The following is a 9,632-nucleotide window of genomic DNA, read 5'->3' on the forward strand; positions in this document are numbered from 1 at the left end:
GTTATATTCTCAAGATGACTTAACTGCTCCTCCAGTTACCTAGACAACTGTATTACTGCTGCTCAAACCATGTTCTGCTGTGGTTTTTGCCATTTCTTCTCACATTCATAAACTGAAATAGTAATAGTAGTAATAATAATAATAATAATAATAATAATAATAATAATAATAATAACAACAACAACAACAATGCTGTTTCCAGTGGGAAAGAAAGGTGGTGTATAAACTATCACTTCCCAGTGTATCACTGCTTCATTTCAATGCAACAGAGGTTCTTATGGTAATAGGGTACAGACATGTATGTCTGCTGCTTAGGATGTAAGTAAACGGAGGCCTCGTGTATGGCAGCAAAAGTAAGGTTGTAACAGAGATTTAATCTTTCAGATTTATTTTAACAGGGGTGAACTTTCAATATTCCTAATGGTTTGATTTTCTCCCTCCCTAGCTACTGCAATTTGAGGGGATAGAAGTTGACATAAGAACACAAGAAGACTCTTGAAAGGCTGAAGTTTTCCTCTATACCACAGCATCTATGAACTGGAAGGCCATTTCCCAGCCCAGTTCAGGATGCTGGTTTTAACTTATAAGTGGAATGGGATGCAGCTAAGAACTGGCTCCACCGACACAAGCATGCTCCAGCTAAGATCTTCCCCAGGTCCCCCCTTTTTGGGGGAAGGGACTACTTAGATAAAGCCTTTTTGGGGGTGACATTCCCTTGTCTGCTGCAGCACCTCAGTTCTGAAATGTTCTTCTATGGAAAACTCCCTCAGTCTGATGTCTTTTTGAAAAACATTTATTTACCCAGAACATTTATATGTTAGGAATTAATACACTGTTATAATCTGGCCTCTAGCATCCAGTTGAAATCAGTGGGTCTCACTTCTGAGTAGGCATACATGGGATTGCATGATTAAAGAAACTGCATTCTACATCCAACATGTCCTTTGTGTCCCTGAAGAACTACTCACCCCTACCATCTAGTTGGAAGAGGTTAATAGCTAGTGCGAATGAGATGGAAATCACCAACCCCTCTGATTTTGTATGAATCCTAATGTTAAGTAAATTGCCATCAGTATAAGTGATGCTATTGCTTTCTGCTATCATGAAATAGTATGTAAGAAAAGTCAGCAAGAATCTTAGATTATCATGACTTACCGTATTTTTCCGTGTATAAGACTAGGTTTTTCCCCTTAAAAAATAATGTCAAAAATTTGGGGGTGTCTTATACACAGATGCATCTCCCGCCAATTTCTTAAATCAGAGTCCCCCAAAATAGGAGGCATCTTATACATGGGGGCGGCTTATAGACAAAAAAATACGGTACATCTGAATTTTGTGTCTTCCTCAACAATATGTGCTATTCCACAATGGGTCTGGTTTTATTCTTTGCAAACCACATAGAAGCCTATTTTGGTATTAAGTGATACATAAATGAATAAATAATAAAAATTCTCACACTTGTAGTATAGGAGAGCTTCTGGGCTTCAAGTTGTTATTCAGATATGGTAGACTATGTATTATTGTACCTTAAAACAATACTTGGTGTCACTGAATTATAAGGCAAATGAACTGCTAAGCTAAGGATAAGCATCTATGGCTTAAGAGTGAAAAAGGAGACATTGAATAGGCTTAGTCCAGGAGTGGGGAACTTTTTTCAGACTGAAGGCTGCATTCCCCGGTGACCAGTTTTCCCAGGGATGCATTCCAGTGGTAGGTAGGGCCAAAACAAATGGGAGCATGACCAAATGAGGAAATAAATGGGATAATGCCAGCGATCGTGCTTCTTCATTGTGAGTATCACTCTTCTTTAGGTGGTCAGCTACAGCTATTTTCTTGTTAAAATGCAAAATAAGGGAGGAGACAGTCTACAAGTTTGCCTCTTCCCTTATCTTATCCTCCTCCTCTTGTTTTCCTGCATCCAACTGTTTTGAATACCTCTGCTTTTGCTAAAAGTCCCTTTCTTTACAATTGCTTGCAAATCACCCTCGCTATCTGCTTCCACCTGCTTGCTTTCTAGTCAAGTGTCTACTCTTTTCATTTAAGCCGTAGCTAGGGAACTGGTGGCTCTCTAGATGTTGTTGGACTCCCAATTCCCATTAGCCAGAGGCACTGTGGCCAAAGGGCAGGGATGATTAGACACGTAGTCTGTCCAGCAGGTATTCTCTCATGATTTACCATGGTTGCCTCCGCCATATTGTTTCTCTATTCATCACACCACCTACCCCTCTGCTTTACAACCCCTCTTCCAAAAACTTCCTTTCCATGCAAAGGATTTCAGATACTGTTGCTAGTTTGGCCGCCGTCATCAACTCTCCAGAATTCATCCCTGATCCTCCTTTGTCAAATCATCCCGCACGCCTTCACTTTTATTCATTCCGTTTATTACTTTCATCATCATCTTTCTCATGACCATTTTATGTAGATTGTAAGCTATCTTAGTAGAACGTTGTTACTTTTTAGGTCTCCATATCACAAAGCACGCTGGGGCTTAAAATAGCAGCACTTCACTAATTATTATTATTATTACTAGGCATTGTGAACAGCATAGCTGATCTCCACGGAGGGGGGATGAATTATAGGTCAGCTGCACAGTACATGCTCTTTATCTAAAAGGTCCAAGTTTATCTATGGCAAATCTAGGGGGAAAGTGTGTGTTATGGGGGGTGGGGATCTCAGGCAAGAGAGCTAGGAAATACCTTCTGTTTGAGATGTTTGAAGGTTCCTATGTCATGTCTTAGCCAGGGGGTTCCTCATCAGAGGATGAGCTAGAGGCCCTGGCATTACACCAAGCCTTGGATTAAGAAATCAAGAAATCAGCCCTGAGTGCTCATTGGAAGGACAGATCATGAAGCTGCGGCTCCAGTACTTTGTCCACCTCATGAGAAGAGAAGACTCCCTGGAAAAGACCCTGATGTTGGGAAAGATGGAGGGCACAAGGAGAAGGGGACGACAGAGGACGAGATGGTTGGACAGTGTTCTCGAAGCTACAAACATGAGTCTGACCAAACTACGGGAGGCAGTGGAAGACAGAAGTGCCTGGCGTGCTCTGGTCCATGGGGTCACGAAGAGTCGGACACAGCTAAATGACTAAACAACAACAACATGTCATGTCTTAGCCAGGGCATTCCTCATCAGAGGATGAGCTAGAGGCCCTGGCATTACACCAAGCCTTGGATTAGGTTCAGTTTGTGGGTGCAGAGTCAGGATTTTTAGATGAGGCTGAGCTTTTCCAGCTGGAGGAAAAGGTCTCTGTTATCATATTCAGTTATTGTTTTATACTGGTTTTTAAGAACTATTTTTATCCTGCTTTTATGGCATAAATCAACATGAGGCATGGGTAAAAGGTGGTTTGTAAATAAAATAGTAATAATGATAACAACAACAACAGCAGCAGCAGCAACAAGAAGCATTTAAGCGCAACCTAAAAGTCCCATTTCTTCATTATGAGTATGTGAGTAGGCTGTGGGTAGACTCACAGTGGATCTCCCTTATATCATATTACATACTGCATGTGCATTAACATTTTACCAGTACCTTTATAAACATACATATATATAAACATATATATATATATATATATATATATATATATATATATATATATACACACACACACACACACACAGAAATTTATGAGAGATGCTGACACATTGCTGGAAGGCAGGGCTGAGCTCTTATTGTTTCTTAATCTACATTCAAAACTTCATTTCAGTTAACTATGAAAATAGCCCCAAATAGTTTAAATTCCAGGAGGGAAAAGAAAAAGAGGAGAGCACAAACTAAACTAGTTGGAAATAATGAGGTCACAAAGTTCAGGAAAAGCCAGTTTATTATGCTTCTGAAATTAAAGTTGTTCCAGGATTTTCATGTTAGGTCCCTGAGCCGGAACTAGTCAAGTAAAATTTCAGCCTTGGAGCAAATTATGCCAGATTTCAAAGAGAATGATTTAGCTCTTTTTGAAATTCTATCTGCACACAAAGAAAAAAGATCAAGCCAGCCAGATGAGTAACCAAACACTGATAAATGAACAAATACTTCACCTTTCTACAAATATGACTTCAGGCAAGACCTTGTTTAAAATATTGCTTACTTTGGTGCATGCCTCTCCGTCTTGCTGAGGCTTGTCTCTCGAGAAACACGGTGATCTAATGGACATATCTTTGGGAGTATGGAGGTGGAGTATCCATCCCAGTTAATCTCTTGAGTCTATCAGTAATTTGATTCATAGCTTTGGGGGAATCAGTCATACCTTCCTTGTGACTATTTTGCCTTCCACCCCATTTTACAAAGCTACTGCAAAGATGCACTGTGAGGCTCCAGGACAAGTCTCAGATTACAATTCTTATTCCCAAGACATTCCCTTGATGAGAACAGCTATAGATGAAGAAGATTTTCATTTCTCTAATTACAAGTTTGACACAGATGTGCTAAGATCGAGAAGCAGCTCAGCAAACTAGTTTCTGGCTGTTAAGTAGACATGGGCCAAATCTAGCATCTTAAACAGTTATGGCTTCCCCTAAAGAATCTTGGGAACTGTAGTTTGTTAAGGTTGCTGAGAGCGGTTAGGAGACCCCATGCCCCCCCTCACAGAGATACAGTTGTCAGAGTGGTTTAACAATCACTCTTCCCAGGGAAATCTGGGAGTTGTAGCTCTGTGAGGGAAATAGCCACTCTCAGAATCCATAACAAACTACAGGTCCCAGGGTTCCTTCAGGGAGGTCATGACAGAGTGGTATAAGAGTGCTTTAAATGTATGGTGTGAATTTGGCCAACTCTTTCCCATGCCAAATTATGCAGCAATGCCAAGCGTCTTTACCTTAAGTAAGTTCTGCTGAAACAACTGTGATGTTTGTCACAAACAGAAGATAGACCATTCGGTTTTTATTGTAATTATCATTTCTTAAATTTGTATTCATCTGTAGATCTCAGTGCAGTTCACCACATAAAATTACATCCATGAGGCTTATTTCCGAACTCTTTAACCACCACACTTCACTGGCTTTCTTTAGGATTGGGGCATTCACCACTGAATAATAATAAATTGCCTTCAGCGGGAGTAAACACAGAAACTAAAGGATGTTGGAGATGTTAGCCAATGTGTATAGAAGCTTCTTCTAGTAAGGTTTAAGCAATGGGACCCAAGGTCAACTTTCCAATCCTTCACTGAACTCAATAACAGTCCAATACGGTTTACACAGTTCAATGAAACTTGCTTCCCAGCAAGTTGAGTTGCAGCTTTGAATGAAACAAAGAAACAGTGATGACTTTCTCCTACTGCTCTGCACTTTGGAAAGAAGCACGGATAGATTTATAAGCAATTAATGGGCTGTTGAAACACCTGTTTTGAGTGTGATACTGAAGATTAATGGCAAAAAGAATATGGAAACTGATTTGAAGTGGATGAATACATATATAATATTTTCAGATCAAGCCACTTTTTAATTTTTAATTGTGTTTTTAACTATGCCTCTATTATGCACAGCTGAGTGAGTTCTCGTGGCTTCACTATTTTGCATTGCACTATGTTAGCACGATCCAGCCAAAGTTAAGCACTGACCTACTTATGATTTACCTAAGTCCAGTTGATTTCAGTGGGTCTACTTAATGCATGGATAGGTGTGGCTCCAATTCATTTTGTTCTCCATTCACAATGTCAAATTCTGATTCATTATAGTTCATATGTGGTTGAAATGTGCAGTTTGTGCTGTAAATGAAAGAAAATTTGCATTGTGGTGATATGATTATCATATCTGACAGTGAGGTTTTGGTATGTGAGCAAACCAAGTCAGCAACTGGTTCAATATGAGGGCCACACACACCCATCCAATGTGGTTATCCAGATCTGGCTCCAATTTAGCTTGGATCAATCTGGACCTGATTCAGAAATCCAAATATTGTAATCCTATTCACTTGCGCTGGAAAACCAAAATGTACACAACTTTTTTGCTTTTTCACATAGTGCATGAAATTTGGAGACATGATAGCCCCTCAAGGCAGGATTTATCTTGGCAAATTTCAGACAGGTCAATCAATAGATTTTTATGCCAGCCACCCTTAAAGTTTGCTTTCCCCCCCCAAAAAAAGATTTTTTAAAAAAGACTGATATATGTAATATTACCCTGTGTGTGCTGCTTGTGCACTGACTATGCACAGTGTACTCATAATACTTACCCACAAACAAACAAACAAACAAACAAACACATGTACTAATAAAGACCAACACAGAAAACACCTGTAAATAAAATACAAACCAAACCTTAAAAACTAGGGCCAAAATGGGAGCAGGGCATAAGGAAAGTATCATTGCCTAAGTAACTAAGATTAGGACCCGGAAAAAACCCTATTATTATTTTTGTATAAAGATGGGATTGGGATTGATTAGGAAGGGATGGATAGCAAACAGGTATAAGGTTTTTCAGAGTACTGTGAAGAAAACAAAACAGAAGTCAAACAAATACACCAAACTCTTTCTAAGAGATAGAGTTTACAAAAGAGTGAAAGCAATGTGAACTTCCTTCTCCCCAAGCACTGAGTGGGTTGGGTGAGATTGTAAGCCCTGAATTGGAAGCTAGTGTTGCCAATGAGCCTCCCTCTTCCCTAGCCCTGGTGTTCTCCTTATATGGTGTTATAATCAATAAATTAAATGCTTTGGTGATAGCATGTCTGGCTTTTTCAGAGAACATTTTGAGCTCCAGATCAACACAAATTGCTACAAATCAATTTGGATCCACCCAACTCTAGCGATTTGTAGCTGCCTCAACCCAATCCAGATTTGGTACAGATCAGTACGAATCAGCTGAATTCCATTCAGGATTAGGAAACATCAGTTGCACAGCCTTATTAAATACGTTGTAAAGCATTTCAGTGATATTTCCAGAAATAAAATCTATAAATGTCATTTTTTTTGCAGTTTCCCAGTTTCTGGACTGAGGTTAATATTTTTGAATTTAATCAAATAAACAGCAGTAAAATTGGGACTTACAAAGGTACATGTTGATCTTTAATTTTCCCCCTCCCCTAAAGCTCCATTTGTTTCACCTGAGCAACACAAAACAATTAGTGTCGTTTTCTTCTGACAGTGCAGAATGAAAACAGAATTGAAATGGTTGCACCTCCAACTCCTGCTAATTTATCACAACCATATATTCTGCGAGAAGCTAAATAGGGGTGTGGGAGAAGGGTAGAGAGAGATGCTTAGCTGATAGACTGTACCGCCACCTTGCAGAAGATTAATTCCATTGTACATTTTGAAAACTGCTGACAAGAAACTTGCTCACAAGTAATCAGAATTTTCGGAAGACTGATTTTGTTTCTGTGCCGGTGTATGATAAATAAGGGGAAATGCTCTGCTTCATCTCTGAACATAACCATAAGTATTTAGAAATCAGTATTGCAGGATCACAAATAGGTGTGTGTGTGTGTGTGTGTGTGTGTGTGTGTAGCTGGGTAATTGCTTAACACCCTAATCACAAAAAACATTATTTCATTGGGATTTAATTCTGTTTGCCTAATTGAGGTGCATGTTGCAATTCCCTAGATCTTTATTCTGAAACTAGCTACACAGAAGTGCACCTCATACTCATGGCATGCATCTTAACTTCCTTTAGGATGCTGGCATTAATTAGTCCTGCACAGGCAAGTAGCAGCTGCTAAAAGATAGAGGCATTATTGTGCCGCAGTAGTAACCTCCACTTCGCAGAACATCTAATGTTCCAAAATCCAAAATTCTTGGATTTTAATCAGATCAGCTACTGTGGTTTATAATACAATTAAGCTACATTTCTCAGGGTTGTGGATTGGGCTGTAATTTGCAAATCTGTAAACTGTAAAATTGTATTGGTTTGATTATAATTTATTGACTGATCTCTGTTCATAATCATAAATATTGATTAATTTGCAAATAATTTTATAAGCAAACGAGAGTTTTATTAAATCCAACTTATTTTTCCTACTCTACAATGGGGGGGGGGGAGGATACTTGGAGCCATTTCTGAATAATTCAAACCCAAATGTAGATGTATTCTCTCCTAGTTTTGTGAGAAACCCTTAAAGTTAACTTGTCACAGAGACTAAATTGAATCTATTACCTACAGAGCAGTAGGAAAGAAGATGAAGGGAGGAAAAAAAGAGCAACCACGAGATTTATCTGATGTTTGGTTGATGTATGGGTATATAAAATCTTAAGTAATACAGATAATGTCACACAATATTGCAACATATATTTCCAGTTCAACATTCTAAGACAATAAGGCATAAATGGAAATTAAAGGAAAAATCTGAACGGTTGTCAGGGAGCACTTTTTCATTCAGAGAATCATAAACATATGGAATGGTGTGTCAGGCAAAGTTTCTGAGATAAGACTAGTGGAGTAATTACAAAATGGATTTATATCCTGGGAAATAAAAGTGCAGACAATGGAAAAGAGCTTGAAGTCAAATGATTTCAACCCTCAAAAATGTTCTAATCAAAAAGTAACTTTTCCTAAGCTGCAGCTGGGCTTCTCTTCTCTGCACTTGCCACTGTTTGTCTTTCTCTCTGTGCTGATTAATTTTATTTGAAGAAGTTTGTCTCCAAATGCTTCTACAAACAGGGGTTGGAACACTCTTTTCTGGGGTGAATTTGACTCATTTCTCCTTCACCCCTCCAATGACACACAAACTTGTTTCTGTATTGGGCTGTCAACATTCCTTTAAAAAAATCTTCGTTTGATATTAATTATTTTTATTATCACATAACCTGAACATCCAGGAGGTGAGAATGAGTTCAAAAAGGGCCTGTGCTGTGAACTGCCCTCTTGGCTGAAAACACAAAGAATGGGTATTCTAGCAGAAGGTGTGTTGAGGTGGTGTTGCTCACCTGGCCATGTCACTGCTACAAACTGGAAGGTACAGTAGATCGGGGAGAGGGTAAGGTGGTGGCGAGGTTGATGCCGTTCAAGCACCATGTCAAGAGCACAACATTGACACTGCCCATGAGTTTGCACCATGCTAACCTTGCTGATGGCTCCTCCCTCCCTCTCTACCTTCCACTAAGCAGTAGCAACACAACTGACTGCAGATCAGGTGAGTGGCAGCACCCCATCATGCTGTCAATTGCTGTTGCTTGAGAGAAAGCTGTAAGTGTACAGGTATATAGAGCTGTGTGCAAATGGCCTATCAAAATCCTCTACCTTATTTGTATGAAACTCATTTCATGAAGATTCTTCAGGGGTGTGGAAATTCTCCAACAATTTGTTGGGGGCAAACCCCACCATTAGTAGTTGCAGTAGCATAGTTTCTTCCTTTCTCTTTTACTGACATTGATCTTGCTTTGGTCTTGTTACTGATGATACACCAATTCCATGCTGATGACAATGATATCACAGGCTAGGGGAAAGGAAAAACACATTTTAAAAAGAAGGAAACTCTTTTTTTCAATGCAATCGAAATTAAAGGAGATGAAAATTACAAATAATATTTTGAAATGGCTCCCTTAAACAAGTGTCTCTGTAGCTTTGTTTCTTAGAGGAACATTTTATTGTTTAAGACTCAACAATACCACTAGCTGCCGAGATTCCGTATTTCCCCATAAACACCCAATTTATAAACACATTTCTCTGTCAGATACAATATTGTCAGCAATATGTACGTAA

General features: G+C 39.1%; 1 long non-coding RNA gene across 1 annotated transcript; it reads right to left on the reverse strand.

The window, feature by feature from the left end:
- Window positions 1-3,811: 3,811 nt before the first annotated feature.
- On the reverse strand, window positions 3,812-9,362 carry LOC308596163. The gene is made up of 3 exons (XR_014012374.1): window positions 9,171-9,362; window positions 5,573-5,704; window positions 3,812-3,968 (listed from the first exon to the last, which is right to left on the reverse strand). It is a non-coding gene; the product is annotated as an uncharacterized lncRNA (long non-coding RNA).
- Between the last annotated feature and the right edge of the window lie 270 nt (window positions 9,363-9,632).

Source organism: Podarcis bocagei, assembly GCF_964188305.1.
Source record: "Podarcis bocagei genome assembly, chromosome: 1".
In the NCBI taxonomy this organism is placed as follows: Eukaryota; Metazoa; Chordata; class Lepidosauria; order Squamata; family Lacertidae; genus Podarcis; species Podarcis bocagei.